Source organism: Zingiber officinale, chromosome 9A, assembly GCF_018446385.1.
Source record: "Zingiber officinale cultivar Zhangliang chromosome 9A, Zo_v1.1, whole genome shotgun sequence".
NCBI classification, from domain to species: domain Eukaryota; kingdom Viridiplantae; phylum Streptophyta; class Magnoliopsida; order Zingiberales; family Zingiberaceae; genus Zingiber; species Zingiber officinale.
This window is the reverse complement of record NC_056002.1, coordinates 67,318,421-67,336,975: the sequence shown is the minus strand read 5'-3', so window position 1 is coordinate 67,336,975 and position 18,555 is coordinate 67,318,421. Positions and strand designations below refer to the sequence as shown.

Below are 18,555 nucleotides of genomic sequence, written 5' to 3'. Positions count from 1 at the left end.
CAAGTTGTTCTTCAGAAGTTAAACTTGGATTGGAAGTGAAACTTAACAGTTTTACTCCAAATTCAACTCATCTGTTCTTCAGAAGTTAAACCATATTACAGAAGTTGATTAAATATTTATTTCAAGGATTGACTTCCAGGTTAAACATGGAGAGACACTCGGCCTTCTTGGGTATGGGATCATCCACCACTTCCTAGACAAAGCCTTTCAAAGAAATTGAATATTTAAACTTCTTACAGTAACCTTAGGTTTAACTATAGAAACCACAATAGAAACACAAAATCGAAACACAAAATCGATAACCTCTTGTGTTGGTACTTCAGGATCCATACAAAGAACACAAATTAATTATGCAGCAGAAACAAATAATTAGTTATACCATTCTTTGTAGCTAAAGACCTCTTGATCTTCTATTGTATTCCTCTCCTCCTCTTGGACGTCGTGTGGGCAATGATCTACCAAGATAAAATCCACCCAAACCTTCTTCTTTGCCTACATGTTTCGGCCACCCAAGGAATGCCAAAATAGGAAACTTCCTTCTCTTCTTCTTCCCCTCCAAGTAAACCAACCATAAGAAGAAGGAGCTTGATGTGCCTCCGGCCTTAAGAGAAGAAAACAAAGGGAGAAGAGAAAGAGAGAAGGGTCGGCCACCAAGGAAAAGAGAAGAGGGAAAGCTTAGGTTTCAGCCCTAAAGGAATAAGAGAAATATGGAGATGTGTTATTCCCATAAGGCACCCTCTACCTCTCTTTTATAATCCTTGGTCATGGCATAAAAGGAAATTTTAATAATAATTAAAATCTCTCTCTTTTAAATTTCCTAGTGTGATGTCTACAAAAGGAAAGTTTAAAATATTAAAATCTCTTTCTTTTAAAAATTGTATATTTCTACAAAAAGGAAATATTTTAAAATTAAACTTCTCTTCTAAATCATGATTATAAAAAAGGAAAGTTTTATCAAAATTAAAATCTCTCTTTTTAAACCATTATAGATGGCAACAAAAAAGGAAAGATTTTAAAATTTAAAACTCTCTTTTAAAACCATGTGGATGGCTTCAAAAAAGGAAAGATTTTAAAATTAAAATCTCTCTTTTAATCCTTTGTAGATTGCTATAAAAGGAAAGATTTAAAAAAAATTAAAATCTCTCTTTTTATTTCTTTAGTGGTTGGCCCCTTGCTTGGTCACCAAGCAAGACTTGGCTAGCCACATCTTGGACACCAAGATGGGTTTGGCCAGCTCCTTGCTTGGGCACCAAGCAAGGATGTGGTCGGCCCCTAGCTTGGGTAAGAAGCTGGGCTTTGGATGGATAAAAAGGCTTTTAATAAGAGGCTACAACAAAGACCTAGAGGAGAAATTGGTTTTGGCCTCCTGATGTACTTGAGTTTCTTGTGTTTGACCCGAACATCCAACTCAAGTTCATCAATAATAACTCATACCACTAAAGAGTCATTATTGAACTACCGCACCAATCGCATATTACAGTATTGGCTCCTTCTTATCATGAGTGCATTAGTCTCCCTGTGTTTAAGATATCGAATGTCCATTAATTAAATAAGTTACTGACAACTCACTTAATTAATATCTAGCTACAAGAGTAGTACCACTCAACTTCATTATTATGTCGGACTAAGTCCACCTGCAAGGTTTACATGATAATCCTTATGAGCTCCTCAAGGGGACATCATCAACCTAGATAACTAGGTCACAGTTTCCTTCTATAATCAATAACACACTATGTAAATAATATTATTTCCCAACTTATCTGGCCTATGGATTTAACGAATAAATCGCACCCATTGATAAATTAAAGAAATAAATACTAAGTATATATGCTTTTTATTATATCGGGATTAAGAGTACGCACATCCATAATAACAGAGATTCTATTCTTTTATGCAGTAAGCATAAAAAGAAACAACCTCAACTAGTCCTACTCAATGCACATATAGTATACTAGTGTAATTTTATAGTCAAGACAAACTAATACCAAATTACACTACAACCATTCCAATGATTTGTCCCAATCCATCTTGGTTGTGAGCTACTCTTTATAATTTATAAGGAATTGATAACATGATCTTCTGTTTGACACCACACACCATGTTATCTACAATATAAATTAAAAGGAAAACTACATTTAGCTAAATGCAGACATTTGAATAATGTGATTCTCACTTCAAAATAAATGTTCATATAAAAAGCAAGACTTTTAGTATACATCCTAACAATCTCCCACTTATACTAAAAGATTGTGCTGCCATATATGCTGCCATACATTTGATTCCAATCCCCTCAACATGCTCATCAAAAGCTCTCGCCTGAATGGCCTAAGTGAAAGGATCCAAGTTATCTGATGATGCAATCTTGGTGACAACAATTTCTCCTCGTTTTACGATGTCTTGTATTAGGTGGTACTTGCGCTCAATGGGTTTACTTGCCTTATGGACTCGTGGTTCCTTCGAGTTTGCTACTGTCCACTATTATCACAATAAATTATGATAATTTTGGGTAAACCAAGAATCACATCTACGTCCATTAAGATGTTTTTGAGCCATACAACTTCTTTGGCTGCCTCAGAGGCAACCACATACTCAGCTTTCATGGTAGAGTCCGAAATGCATTTCTTCTTAACACTCTTTCATGTTATGGCTTCACCTCCCAAAGTAAACACATATGTAACGACCACCCTTCTTACTACTACTACTTTCTAAGGATGACCGTTACTTATCTACTAACTCTACTTAACCGGAATAATTAAAATCCTCGAAGAAACCCTACCGAAAAATTCCGGTAGAGTCTCCCCTGTACCGGTGACCATAATCATTAATACATGACATAATATACACAGCCACAAGCGGATGGAACACATATCAATCAACCACGCAGTTTATATATCAAAAAGAAGCACAATACCAAGGAAAAATCAACTCTAACGAATACACGACAAAACAAACCAAATAATAACATGCACAAGTTCTAAATACGTTAAACACTTAAACTAAAACATTCTAAATAAATTCTGGTTCAATCTCTTAGTCTACTCGATAGTCCAAACATCACACACCATCCGCGCCATCTTGTCGCCTTCCTTGCTATATCTTTTCCTTTCCTATATCTGCAGTAAGATGAAGTGCAATCGATAAGCAAAATTTGCTTAGTAAGCGCTATCTAACTCACAAAATCATGAATGTGCATGTATACGAAAAGAACTAGAAACTATATGCTCTAAAAAGATATAAAGCATAAACATAACTGCTCATGTCAAACTAATAGCAAAGAAAACTAAGGAATCTACTCATGTAATTCTAATAGCTAATCATGCTCATCTAATAGGTAAACATGAAAAACAACTCATCTACTAGATAGACATGGTAGAATAAAGAACTAAACTTACTGATTTTTAGAACTATATGAACCTTATTTCATTTGTTCTAAACTTAATCTTTAATACTTTATGTTTATATAATAACTCGTTTTACTTGTTCAAAAACTTATACTTATAATACTTCAAAATAATAATCAACTTCTCTTGGGCCCGGCAACTGTGCTTTTACTTTTGTAACGACCCGACCCATTCGGCGGCCCATTTGGCGACCCTATGGTCGTCGACCGTCGACCGTCGGCCGAGCCGTTACTACTAGGCTATCTAAACCTAGGGACGACTATGGGAGCCCAACCCAAGGACAACTGAGAGTCCAGCACAGTGCCACTGATAAAAGTAAAATACTTGTTATCTTTTAATACTTCTATATAATGCCTCGGCATTTTCTTTAGCACCTTGTGTGCCAAAATCCCTAAAGTCTTGACTTTGGGATCTACTTAAGGCCTTGGCCTTTTTCTTTATCTTTCTTATACTTTTCTTAAACTCAAAGTACATAATACTTAACAAGATATGCACTAGGATACTTAACAAAAACTGCACTATTAATATATGAAAGAATTCAAGCTTGGTACGGAGACAAAAGAAATCAAACCGCATGCTAGAATAAAGAGACTTAAATCTATACACTTGAATGAATATAGCAAGGAAACATATCTAGACCTCACGCTCAAATTCAACAAAATGAAATTCTGAAATTGAAACTTCACTACTTGACCAATGGATCAAAACTGCTATGCTAAACAATTCAATATCTACAAATGCTAGACAACTCAAAAATTGAAATGCTAAAATAAATCAAAATCTAAAATGCTAAACAATCAAAAACTGTAGTGCTAACAATTCAAAGTCTATAATGCTAACAATTCAAAATCTGCTAAGCTAACAATCAAATATTTGCAATGCAAGCTCTAAAGCTAGTATAGGATTAATGGGTTGTTCTTGTTCATCATATAGCACATTCCATTCATACATCCCTAGGCAATGAACGTAATCTGCACATATCCTACTTGCAATTAAACATGAACATTTTTAGTATAGAACCTTTGCTTAAGGATCTTATCTCCATTCACCTCTTAATCATGCTCATTTTGATAATTTAGAGGAACTCTATGTTTAGCAGTAAAAACATGTAACACAAAGGTAGACCAAAACTGAATTAAGCACCTAAGTCAATACCTGCTATGGAAAAACAGCGACACTGCAAAAAAATTCCCAGACCTAGACTTCACAACCTTAATCCCTTCACATCACGAGGACAACTTAAAAACATAAATGCTGGACAGAGATACCAAAGAGACCAAACAGTGCAACAAATTGATCAAACACAAATGCCCCAATCTAAACATGTCTGAATCTGCACATTCTAAAATATTTCCAACAAAACAAGTATAAGGAAAGGATGCTTCTATTAAACTAAGAATCTGTTGAAACTAAAATTCTTGCAACATATTCGCAACATAAAGCAACAGAATTCATCAAGCATGCTTCAAACAACCCGATCACAGTCCAATTCCCTGTTCAGTACCACGGTAGAAACCAGTGGGAGCAAAACACTCCACTTAATCTTTTTCATGTTCTTCCCTTGGAAACTCACGGCAGCGAACCCTAAACCTTAACTTTCATAGCATAATTAGGGAACCAACAGAAACTAGATCCCTATCACATCCAAAATTCTTCACGGCGAAAACCGAAACCAAAAGAAACTCTAATTCGAATTCGAAACTACTCTACTGCAGGTGAGTAGCGACTTACCTTGGGTTTCTTGGACTTACAACCGAGAAGGAGGCTTCTAGGGCTTTCGGCGAGCTCGAAATCCCGACTCTTCTTCGTGCTCCCGACTCCTCCTTGTCGAGAAGAGCTTAAGGAGATGGAGGAACTCCTCGGAGAACCTTGGCCGACCGCCGGATCGAAGCCCTAGCTTCGTCGGCTTCGCCTTCGCTCGAGCCGAAACGTCGTCGCGCGCAGAAGGGAGGAGGAGAGGGGAAAGGTTAGGTCACGGGTAATCAATCAAGCCCTAAATTCTCCTCCTTTATAACCTCATACTTCTGTTAACTTGTTAAATAAATTTTCCTACCTTTTCTAAACAAAACCGACGGCTAGATTACTTGGTCAGCCGGATTTTGACCAACTCTAAGGTCACGGCTTCGATTCCTCAGCCGCGCACTTTTCGTTTCAATTTATTTCCAATGTTCCTAACTATACCTTATATACATTTTATTCCATATATAATTAACAAAACATTTGCAGCCCAGTTGGTTGGCTGAGTTCGTTAAGATCCTTATAGGTCCGGGGTCCTGGGTTCAAAACCCGGCTTCAACATATGTTATTATCTATTTTTTTAAAAAACTTCTTTCTCTTGGTAAAAATACCAAACGAACTCCAAAAATTGCATAAAAATACTCTATAAATTCCTAAAAATCTCTAGAATTTTTCTAAAGTATTTCTAAATATTTTAAAGCACTTTTAGAACTCCTAATGAGGAAAATTGGTTCGTTACAATCCCCCATACCTTATAAAAAGTTCGTCCTCGAACTTAGAATAATTCTGCGACTATTGTGGGGCACCGGCAGCTTCTTCCTTAGTAAGAGAAAATACTCTGGCATTGGTTGGAACGGGCGGGGCTTCCAACTGTCCTTGACTGAGATAGGGTCCCTCTAATGACGTTGTCATGTGGTGTAACTGTGCAGGCTCGTCTCCATATTGCACTGACAGTGACTGAGGTGCCTTAAACTTGTTAGGACATGCTTTAGCTAGATGTCCTTCTTGGCCACAGGAATAACATCCGGTTGTACCCAAAAGACAGGCTCCTAGATGTATCTTCCCACATTTAGGGCAGGGAGGAAACTTGGTCTGCTTGTTTGCTGGACCTCCCTCTTGGCTATCCCCTGTATTCCATCGTTTCTTTTTATTATCCTTGCCCTTCCAATTTTGATCACTTGACTGAGGTTTCTGGCTTCCCACTGTCTTGTTTTCGATCTTGACTGACTTGTGTTGCTCTCGTTGTGCCTTGATGCTGTCCAGATAGTACTCAGTGACTAATGCTCTGCTGACCAGCTCTTCGCCAGTCTGGGGTTGGTGAGTTCCACTACTCACATTAAGTGCTATTACTGGTCTCAGCATCCTGAGCATCATTCTGACTCGTTCCTTTTCTGTACTTACTAGCTCTGGACAAAGACGGGCTAGCCTATTGAATTTCTGTACTGCTTCTTCCACTGACAGGTCTCCTTGTCTGAATTATATAAACTCCTCAAAATGCTTATTGGTGATTCGTTGACGGAAGAATTCTTCGTAAAACTCTGTCTCAAAGTCAGCCCAGCTCATCTGATTGACCAACCTCTTGCTCTTAACTCTCTCCCACCACATACGGGCACCTCCAGATAGGCGGAAAGAAGCACACTTGACCTTCTCGACTTCCGGCCAATCAAGAAGCTCCATGGTGCTTTCTAGTGTCTTGAACCAAGCCTGAGCATCCCAGGGCTCAGTCGTGCCTGAGAAACTTTCTGGCTTCAGCTTCAACCACTGTATCAGGTAGGCTTCTTGTCTTCTAGGTGCTGTGGGGACTTCCAGAGCGACTGGTGGAACTTCAGTCACTACTGGAGTCTCCACATTAATAATTGGAGGAGTGGGAGGAACTGGATGTTGATTCGCCATCAGATTGACGATCACTTGTTGCTGCTCTACCAATTGTCTCTGGAGTTGAGCAACAACTTCAGAGAGATTTGGTTCAGCTATTATGGGCTCTTCGTTTTCCTGTGCTCGGCCCTCAGTACGAACGGTACGGGGACGTCCTCTTCTTGACATCTAATTATGTAGGAGAGAAGCAAAACTAAAATCATCTCTATTCTTCCTAAGCATATGTATCCAAAACAAGAATTTTCTTCTTACTTAACCACATATAAGCAGATACTCTATACCGCAATTAATAAGCATAAAAGAAAAATTAAATACTTTCTTACTAGAAGACGGCAAGGATGGTGCTGATGTGTGATGCTGGAGAATGGAAACTGCTCTGATACCAACTGTAACGACCACCATTCTTATTACTACTACTCTCTAAGGATGACCGTTACTTATCTACTAATTCTACTTAACCGGTATAATTAAAATCCTCGAAAAAACCCTACCAAAAAATTCCGGCAGAGTCTCCCCTGTACCGGTGACCATAATCATTAATACATGACATAATATACACAGCCACAAGCGGCTGGAACACATATCAATCAACCACGCAGTTTATATATCAAAAAGAAGCACAATACCAAGGAAAAATCAACTCTAACGAATACACGACAAAACAAACCAAATAATAACATGAACAAGTTCTAAATATGTTAAACACTTAAACTAAAACATTCTAAATAAATTCTGGTTCAATCTCTTAGTCTACTCCATAGTCCAAACATCACACACCATCCGCGCCATCTTGTCGCCTTCCTTGATATATCTTTTCCTTTCCTATATCTGCAGTAAGAGGAAGTGCAATCTATAAGCAAAATTTGCTTAGTAAGCGCTATCTAACTCACAAAATCACGAATGTGCATGTATACGAAAAGAACTAGAAACTATATACTCTAAAAAGAAATAAAGCATAAACATAACTGCTCATGTCAAACTAATAGCAAAGAAAACTAAGGAATCTACTCATGTAATTCTAATAGCTAATCATGCTGCTCATCTAATAGGTAAACATGAAAAACTACTCATCTACTAGATAGACATGGTAGAATAAAGAACTAAACTTACTGATTTTTAGAACTATATGAACCTTATTTCATTTGTTCTAAACTTAATCTTTAATACTTTATGTTTATATAAAAACTCGTTTTACTTGTTCAAAAACTTATACTTATAATACTTCAAAATAATAATCAACTTCTCTTGGGCCCGGCAACTGTGCTTTTACTTTTGTAACGACCCGACCCATTTGGCGGCCCATTTGGCGACCCTATGGTCGTCGACCGTCGACCGTCGGCCTAGCCGTTACTACTAGGTTATCTAAACCTAGGGACGACTATGGGAGCCCAACCCAAGGACAACTAAGAGTCCAGCACAGTGCCACTGATAAAAGTAAATTACTTGTTATCTTTTAATACTTCTATATAATGCCTTGGCATTTTCTTTAGCACCTTGTGTGCCAAAATCCCTAAAGTCTTGACTTTGGGATCTACTTAAGGCCTTGACCTTTTTCTTTCTTTTTCTTTATCTTTCTTATACTTTTCTTAAACTCAAAGTACATAATACTTAACAAGATATGCACTAGGATACATAACAAAAACTGCACTATTAATATATGAAAGAATTCAAGCTTGGTACGGAGACAAAAGAAATCAAACCGCATGCTAGAATAATGAGACTTAAATCTGTACACTTGAATGAATGTAGCAAGGAAACATATCTAGACCTCATGCTCAAATACAACAAAAAGAAATTCTGAAATTGAAACTTCACTACTCGACCAATGGATCAAAACTTCTATGCTAAACAATTCAAGATCTACAAATGCTAGACAACTCAAAAACTGAAATGCTAAAATAAATCAAAATCTAAAATGCTAAACAATCAAAAACTGTAGTGCTAACAATTCAAAGTCTATAACGCTAACAATTCAAAATCTGCTAAGCTAACAATCAAATATTTGCAATGCAAGCTCTAAAACTAGTATAGGATTAATGGGTTGTTCTTGTTCATCATATAGCACATTCCATTCATACATCCCTAGGCAATGAACGTAATCTGCACATATCCTACTTGCAATTAAACATGAACATTTTTAGTATAGAACCTTTGCTTAAGGATCTTATCTCCATTCACCTCTTAATCATGCTCATTTTCATAATTTAGAGGAACTCTATGTTTAGCAGTAAAAACATGTAACACAAAGGTAGACCAAAACTGAATTAAGCACCTAAGTTAATACCTGCTATGGAAAAACAGAGACACTGCAAAAAATTTCCAGACCTAGACTTCACAACCTTAATCCCTTCACATCACGAGGACAGCTTAAAAACATAAATGCTGGACAGAGATACCAAAGAGACCAAACAGTGCAACAAATTGATCAAACACAAATGCCCCAATCTAAACATGTCTGAATCTACACATTCTAAAATATTTCCAACAAAACAAGTATAAGGAAACGATGCTTCTATTAAACTAAGAATCTGTTGAAACTAAAATTCTTGCAACATATTCGCAACATAAAGCAACAGAATTCATCAAGCATGCTTCAAACAACCCGAAATCACAGTCCAATTCCCTGTTCAGTACCACGGTAGAAACTAGTGGGAGCAAAACACTCCACTTAATCTTTTTCATGTTCTTCCCTTGGAAACTCACGGCAGCGAACCCTAAACCTTAACTTTCACAGCATAATTCGGGAACCAACAGAAACTAGATCCCTATCACATCCAAAATTCTTCACGGCGAAAACCGAAACCAAAAGAAACTCTAATTCGAATTCGAAACTACTCTACTGCAGGTGAGTAGCGACTTACCTTGGGTTTCTTGGACTTACAACCGAGAAGGAGGCTTTTAGGGCTTTCGGCGAGCTCGAAATCCCGACTCTTCTTCGTGCTCCCGACTCCTTGTCGAGAAGAGCTTAAGGAGATGGAGGAACTCCTCGGAGAACCTTGGCCGACCGCTGGATCGAAGCCCTAGCTTCGTCGGCTTCCCCTTCGCTCGAGCAGAAACGCCGTCGCACACAGAAGGGAGGAGGAGAGGGGAAAGGTTAGGTCACGGGTAATCAATCAAACCCTAAATTCTCCTCCTTTATAACCTCATACTTCTGTTAACTTGTTAAATAAATTTTCCTACCTTTTCTAAACAAAACCGACGGCTGGATTACTTGGTCAGCCAGATTTTGACCAACTCTAAGGTCACGGCTTCGATTCCTCAGCCACGCACTTTTCGTTTCAATTTATTTCCAATGTTCCTAACTATATCTTATATACATTTTATTCCATATATAATTAACAAAACATTTGCAGCCCAGTTGGTTGGCTGAGTTCGTTAAGATCCTTATAGGTCTGGGGTCCTGGGTTCAAAACCCAGCTTCAACATATGTTATTATCTATTTTTTTTTTAAACTTCTTTCTCTTGGTAAAAATACCAAACGAACTCCAAAAATTGTATAAAAATACTCTATAAATTCCTAAAAATCTCTAGAATTTTTCTAAAGTATTTCTAAATATTTTAAAGCACTTTTAGACCTCCTAATGAGGAAAATTGGGTCGTTACAACATACCCCCGAGGTCGACTTACTATTGTCCCTATCTGATTGGAAATCAGAATCCGTGTAACCCACAGGGAGCAAATCATCTGCCAGGTAAACCAGCATATAATCTCTAGTCCTTCTCAGGTACTTGTTGACCTCCGCAAGTGTACGGAAATATCGCATGTAATATAAAAGATTATCGTATCCACAGGGACTAGAATAAGTACTAAGAATATCTCAAAATTAATTAGCTAGACAACAAATCAACGGATTAACGAAGTCTAGGTGTAACTATGAAAAGTAAAGAAAAGAATGAAAGAATAGACAACAAGAATAAAGGCAATGATAAGGGATATTTTAGGAGTTTTGGTTTCTTTGTAAGGTTCTTTAATGTAAATGATCTACCAAATCCTTTTTCTCAATTGTCCATCATTTGTAGAAGGTTGTCGGTTCTCTCTTGCAATAGAGAACCAACCTAGGATTGAAATCCATACCTAGATTGATCAATTAGGAATGAATCTATGTTGTCCTTACACGGGCTTGCCTGTCACAAGCGTCCCTCGGAAAATCAACATAAGAATCCATCACTCATCAACCCATCAAGATATAAAGATTAATGCATAAATCTATCCTACCCACTTGAAATACCTAATTTTCAGTTCAAGATAATCCCCAAACGTCCTTACATGGGCATGTTCCTGTCACGAAGATCCCTCGGAAAATCGAATGAAGAATTACCTCTACAAGATCCATAAGATATCCAAACATTCAATCAAGCATGGTAATTAAGCACAATCACAACATTCCACACAAGATCAAATAGATACAAAGCAGGACAAAATCATACAAATGGAAAATTGGCATATCCACAAGAGTTTTACATCAAGATTTCCTTACAAATACTCCCTCCATCCTAGAACAAGATATCTACTCCATAAATCAAAGAAAGAATCCAAAAGAAACAAAGATTACAAGCATTTCTAAACCCTCAAATCCAAGAAAGGAGAGAAAGAAAACTTATCTACGGAGAAGAATGGTCTTCGGATCCAATCCTCTGATCTTGAAGTCTAATCGGTGAAGATCTTCCCTTAGATCGCCCAGAAATCCACCCAAGAATGGAAGGAATCACCCAAATCTTCCTTTCTCCCAAAGGGGAGAAGATCCCCTTTCAAATCTTGAAGGAGGCCTTATATAGAAGAGGGGTTTGAGTGCCACACGACCTCGAGGCACGGTCGTGTAAGGTTCACACGGCCTACTCCACTCTCTTCTCTGCTAACCTCACACGGTCGTGTGAGGTACACGGTCGTGGCTTGCCTCTATCAACGCTCCCCTTGCACGGTCGTGTAGATCCACACGGCCTGCACTGCCTTCACATCTGGAAACCTGGCACGGCCGTGTGGTGCACACGGCCAACACTCTCCTGCTCTCAAGAAACCTCACACGGCTGTGTAGCGCACACGGCCGAGGCTTCTCCTGTCTCTGTAAAACTAACATGGTCGTGTGGTGTACATGACCCAGGCTTCCTTGAGCTTCAAAACTTGGCACGGCCGTGTGAGGTTCACACGGCCATGCCATCTTCCTTCTCTGGTGCAGCTACACGACCTCTCATCCTTACACGGCCTGGGCAACCCCCTATGGCTGGGTCGTGTAGGGTTCAAGTGTCATGGCTTCCTCCATTGCTTTGCTTGTAGATTTGGCCTCGAACACGCATCTTTCTCCATATTCGACTCCTGTGTACAAAAAATGCACAAAAGCCGATCTCCGAACAAAGAGAGTAAATATACTAAAAAGGAAAGCTGAAAGTACGAAAATACATAGATTAAGCATGCTCACGGAAATAGGTACATATGTATAAAAACTGATTTGAGAGGTAAAACTCTCAAACCGCATAACAAGCATACAACCATCATGAGTTTAATCCTCAAAAAATGAGGTAAACTCACCAATCAGCCCACTCTCATGTCTCATGATCAACACCCTTGAGCACATGTCACTCAATGTGGTGCATTCACACTTTCATGCAATCAAACACAACACCACATCCACTTGAGCACATGTCACTCAATGTGGAGCATTCACACATGCAATCACTCAAAATCCACATCACAATACACGTTCTTATCACATCACATACACACTTAAACTATCTTTTGCATGTAGATAAATCAAAACAAAACAATAGGTAACATGCATAAAAAACAAGGCACCCAAACCAAACACGTTGACCTCCCAAGCTTTCCAAGCCTTGCATGAGAGTGAGGCCAGCTTCCAAGCCATCACGCCAAGTTCAAAAAGCTAGCTTCAAATAGACACCCACATCAGCAAGCTAACTCCAAGTGCAGTAGCCAAACTATCAAGCTTCGGACATCCAATGCAGTGGCCTCAAAAATTCGGACAGCTAGTGCTTTGAGCACCAAAATTCGGACAGCAGCTAACCACCTCCAATTCCTTCAAGTACAGCCAGTTTCATAAGTTCAAAAACCCTCCACCAAATAGCCAACAACCTGCAAATGAAGAGATTTATGGAGGTTTTAAGTCCACAAACCGATAGGTATGTATTTGGACCTTCCGAAATAGCCAATCCACATCCGGTGCAATGCCTTGGTACCGACACCTATTTCTAGCTTCCCATATGTAATAGATCGAGCTAGACATGCCTAGATGCCGGGCCTTCATCTTTCTACCACCGCCCTTGTAATGTCTTCCAAAATGTTGATGCAACTCCTCAAAGGACTTGAAGTTGTGCTTAATCTCCAACCATCTCTTTACCTTGCGCCAAAGTCCACAAGCCACCGGGCATTCAAAGAAGAGATGCTGATTTGATTCCTCTTGTTGTTGCATGCTCAATGTATGTGAATGTGCGTCAAAACATGCTAATAAGTGTATACAATCTACGCACATCACACCCCCAGACTTAAACCTTTGCTTGTCCTCAAGAAAAATGCTGCAATCTAGATTCATATGCTTTACAATGCTCTCATATCCCTAATGCATTCTCCTAACTCTATCAAAAGGTTTCATTAGTAAGCATGATCATGAAAATAAGTTAAGCATGGCTCAAGCATAAGTACCCTTGTGCACAGTGCAAAAACAACTCAAAACTCTTCAAGTTTCAATCTATGTCCTAGTCAAGTCATCATCCAATTTGAATTCCTAATTTTTCCAGTGATGGACAAGTAACCAGTGATAGGAACTTACTTGCCAAACACTTGATTCATATTTCTCAATCAACCCATGGTCTCAAAGGCGTGCTCAATCTCAAGAGAAGCTAAGCAGTCATTTCCCCAGTAACCCAACTCGGTCTCAAAGGGGTGACTTGTTAGATTCCACTCACGACAACTGTTTTTTATATCCCTTATTCACTTTTTTCCATTGCTTTTTTTTTTTCACACATTTTATTTTCATAAGCATTTGCATTGTGCAAATCTTATTTCACAAGTGTACTTTTAGCACAAATATTGGGATATTTTGATTTTTCCAAATGAGCTTGCATGAGTTGAGCCTCATCCAGTAACCAAAATGAAGTTTGAAAAATCACCATGGAAGCCAAGTACTAAACAAACAAGATGAATCATGACTATTTCAATGATATCAACCATTCAAGCATCAAGTCAAAGTGTAGTGAAAATAAGATCCTTAAGGTCAAGCCAAAACTAGAACTCATCTCCAAAGGATACTTAGCTTATATCATGCTACCCAAAATAGAGAAAAGAGGTACATTAAGCATACTACTAGCATCATTTGAACATCATGAACCTAGATAAAGAACGTGCTAACAATTTGCTTTAAGATAAGAAAACATAAAAATGGAGTTTGATGTTCTCAAGATGTATGCCACAAAAAAAAAACAAAATGCAAGACATAAGCAAAAACAAAAAAAAACAACCAAAGCAATTCAAATGCATCTAATGCATCCCCCCAAACTTAAACTTTTCATTGTCCCAATGAAAACTAAAAACAATGTGGAGGAGATTTTAAGAGAAGTTACCAAGTGATGAGCTCCAAATGGTTGACATTCATGTTTTTAAAGATACTCCTCCATCCAATACTCACATTTCTCCACAACTTTGAATTCTACAACAATAAGATAGACAAGAAAAATTAAGTAGAGGATACATGTTTATTATAAAGAGAGAACTAAAGACATAAAAGAAAATAAGGAAACTGAACTTGAGTTGCCTCCCAAGAAGCGCTTGTTTAAGGTCATTAGCTCGACCACCTCATTAGATTCATCTAAATCTTGCTCTTGGAGGGGTAAGATATTTCAACACCCTCCTACCAAGGGCTCTTATTATGGAGGGAGCTTTCAATATAGGAGTTAAAAAGTGAAGTATCACTCTCTACATCTTCGTCTTCTTTAAAGTTCTTTTGGGTGGTCGAAGATGGTTCAGATTAAGCTTCCAATTATTAGCCTATGTGAAATCTGCACATGCAAAAAAAATACAAATCTCCCACAAACATATTAGATAGGATAGAGCCATAACCATATTAAGATAAGCATAATAAGAAATAAAAACTGAATCACATCCAACAAAGTCAATGATAGGTACCTCTATAAAATTTTCCAAAAGATTACAAGAAATACTAACCTTACTTTGCTGAGAAATACCTGAAATTTCTAAACATGTAGAAGTGACTTCCTCTGAATCAAAAGATGGTTCTAGCTCTGGCTCAGGTGTTGACGATATCAATGATGGTGATTCTTGAGACTCAACCATATCTACATGAATCCCTACACATTGTTCCACAACATGATCAATTCTTACAACCTCTAAGGGTTGTATGAACAAAGGTGGTGATCCTTGAGATGCTGCTTCCACAATATAGCTCCCTACACATTTTTCCATCACCAACACAAACATCAAAAAATAAACCAACATCTATGCCCTTAGTAGGAGAATCAATAACAAGAGGATCAATAACTTCACTTGCAGTTTTAAGTTGATCTACCACATCACATTTATCATCTGAAAGTTCAATGTCACTATAACACCCTCTAAAATTTGGAGGTAGATCTAAAAACTTATTTACCACTGCATTATCTTCACAATCCTCATCTGAAGAGTCTTCATCTTTATACAAATTCAAAAATCTGCACTCAACCATATTAGTGTCACAGGATTTGCCGAAGTCTTTATTTTCATTGACCCCCACTAACCTTTGTGGAAAAGGAACCCTTAGTGAAGGTCTTGGGAAAGGTACTTCTAATTTTCCATATTCCCTTTTAGCTTATGGAGGAGATTCAACTTGCTTATCTAGTGTTGGTATGATCAATCGTTGAGGGAAAGGTACTTGTGGCATTTGGGAGCCTCCTGGAATAATGGAACTGAGTTCATGTGGTCTTCTATCGTTCTTCTCCTCAATTCTAAACATGTCCTTCTTCAGAAGTTCTTCATGATTTTTTTCAATTCTCAACCCAACATCATCACACTTTTAACTAGATCTTGTCTGTGAAGGAGGGGGATCTTCTTTAAACCAATTTGAAATAATACTTTCAATCTTTTCCCCTAAATGTTTGAACTCTCCATTCTGTGACTTGTGATTTTCAAAACTCATAGATGGTTGAGTTACAATTTGTTTGACAGGATCTATAGCATTTATGGCTTACACTTCTTGAATGTTTGAGGGAGATTTCATCCAACTTATGTTCGACCATTCATGGAGGTTCAATGTCACTTGATTAATTAACATATATGCTACATCTACACTTTTGTCCATAAAGAACCTCCAGCTGATGAATCCAATAAACTCTTGTCTGAGAAAGAAATTCCCCCATAGAATATGTGCAGAATCAACCATTTTTCAAAACCATGATGAGGGCACTGTCTTTGAAGACTCTTGAATCTATCCCATGCTTCAAACAATGATTCTCCATATGCTTGAGCAAAATTTGTTATGCAATTCCTCATATACACTGTTTGCTTGGAGGGAAAAAATGATTCAGAAATTGCTTCTCCAATTGTTCCCAACTTGTGATACTTTGAGGACAGAGAGAAAAAAACCAAGTCCTTGATTTATCCTTGATACTGAAAGGAAATGCCATCAATCGAACTGCATCTACTGACACTCCTTCACATTTCACCATATTACAAATCTCTAAAAATGTTTCAAGATGCAGATAAGGACTTTCCGATACTTCTCCTCCAAATTTGTGACATTGTATCATAAAAATTAACTCTGGGTCTAGTTGGAAACTTTCTGCTTCAATTTGAGGTTGCACAATGGGAGACAAAAATCTTGCAGAAAATGGTGTAGAAAAATTTCTCATGGGCCTGCTTGACATGTTAGTGCTCATGGATATTCAAGAAAAAATTATAAAATGAAGAATCAAAGACAAGAAATAAAATGCAATATGAAAAGTAAGAAAGAAAATGCAGAATTTAAATTGCAAGAAAGAAAGTGCATAATGAAAATAAGAAAGAAAAGATAAAAGAAAAAAGAAAAATGTCTAGAATAATTCATATGCTAAAGATTGCAAGATATGTTTACAAAATAAAAGAAGAAAGAAACTAGATCAAAAAGAGAAAATAGAGAAAAGTTAGATTAGAGTGCTAGAAATCAAGAATGCAAAGTTAGAATTAGAATTAGAATTGCAACAAAAAGAATTGCCAAGAATTAGAAAGATATGCTAATGATGAAAACAGAATTCTAAAGATTATTTTCAATTATGCTAATGAAATGAAAAGAAAAGTTATGTCTAGTCTAACTCAATTGAAAATTCCTAATATTATACCGCAGTCCCCGGCAACGGCGTCAAAAACTTGTTGACCTTAGCAAGTGTACAGAAATATCGCAAGTAATATAAAAGATTATTGCATCCACAGGGACTGGAATAAGCACTAAGAATATCTCAAAATGAATTAGCTAGACAACAAATCAATGGATTACGAAGTCTAGGTGTAACTATGAAAAGTAAACAAAAGAATGAAAGAATAGGCAACAAGAATAAAGGCAATGATAAGTGATATTCTAGGAGTTTTGGTTTCTTTGTAAGGTTCTTTAATGTAAATGATCTACCAAATCCTTTTTCTCAATTGTCCATCATTTGTAGAAGGTTGTCGGTTCTCTCTTACAATAGAGAACCAACCTAGGACTGAAATCCATACCTAGATTGATCAATTAGGAATGAATCTATGTTGTCCTTACACGGGCTTGCCTGTCATGAGTGTCCCTCGGAAAATCAACATAAGAATCCATCACTCATCAACCCATCAAGATATAAAGATTAATGCATAAATCTATCCTACCCTCTTGAAATACCTAATTTTCCCTTCAAGATAATCCCTCAAACGTCCTTACACAGGCATGTTCCTATCACGAAGATCCCTTGAAAAATTGAATGAAGAATTACCTCTACAAGATCCACAAGATATCCAAACATTCAATCAAGCATGGTAATTAAGCACAATCACAACATTCCACACAAGATCAAATAGTTACAAAGCAGGACAAAATCATAGAAATGGAAAATTAGCATATCCACAAGAGTTTTACATCAAGATTTCCTTACAAATACTCCCTCCATTCTAGAACAAGATATCTACTCCATAAATCGAAGAAAGAATCCGAAAGAAACAAAGATTACAAGCATTTCTAAACCCTCAAATCCAAGAAAGGAGAGAAAGAAAACTTATATATGGAGAAGAATGGTCTTCAGATCCAATCCTTTGATCTTGGAGTCGAATCGGTGAAGATCTTCCCTTAGATCACCCAGAAATCCACCCAAGAATGGAAGGAATCGCCCAAATCTTCCTTTCTCCCAAAGGCGAGAAGATCCCCTTTCAAATCTTAAAGGAGGCCTTATATAGAAGAGGGGTTTGGGTGCCACACGGCCCCGAGGCACGGCCGTGTAAGGTTCACATGGCCTGCTTCACTCTCTTCTCTGCTAACCTCTCACGGTTGTGTGAGGTACATGGCCGTGGCTTGCATCTATCAACGCTCCCCTTGCACGGCTGTGTAGAT

At 37.8% G+C, this 18,555-nt stretch overlaps 1 non-coding gene across 1 annotated transcript; it reads left to right on the top strand.

The window, feature by feature from the left end:
- Window positions 1–16,398: 16,398 nt before the first annotated feature.
- Window positions 16,399–16,504, top strand: LOC122022025. Its single transcript, XR_006122775.1, has one exon. It is a non-coding gene; the product is annotated as a small nucleolar RNA R71 (small nucleolar RNA).
- The last annotated feature ends 2,051 nt before the right edge of the window (window positions 16,505–18,555 follow it).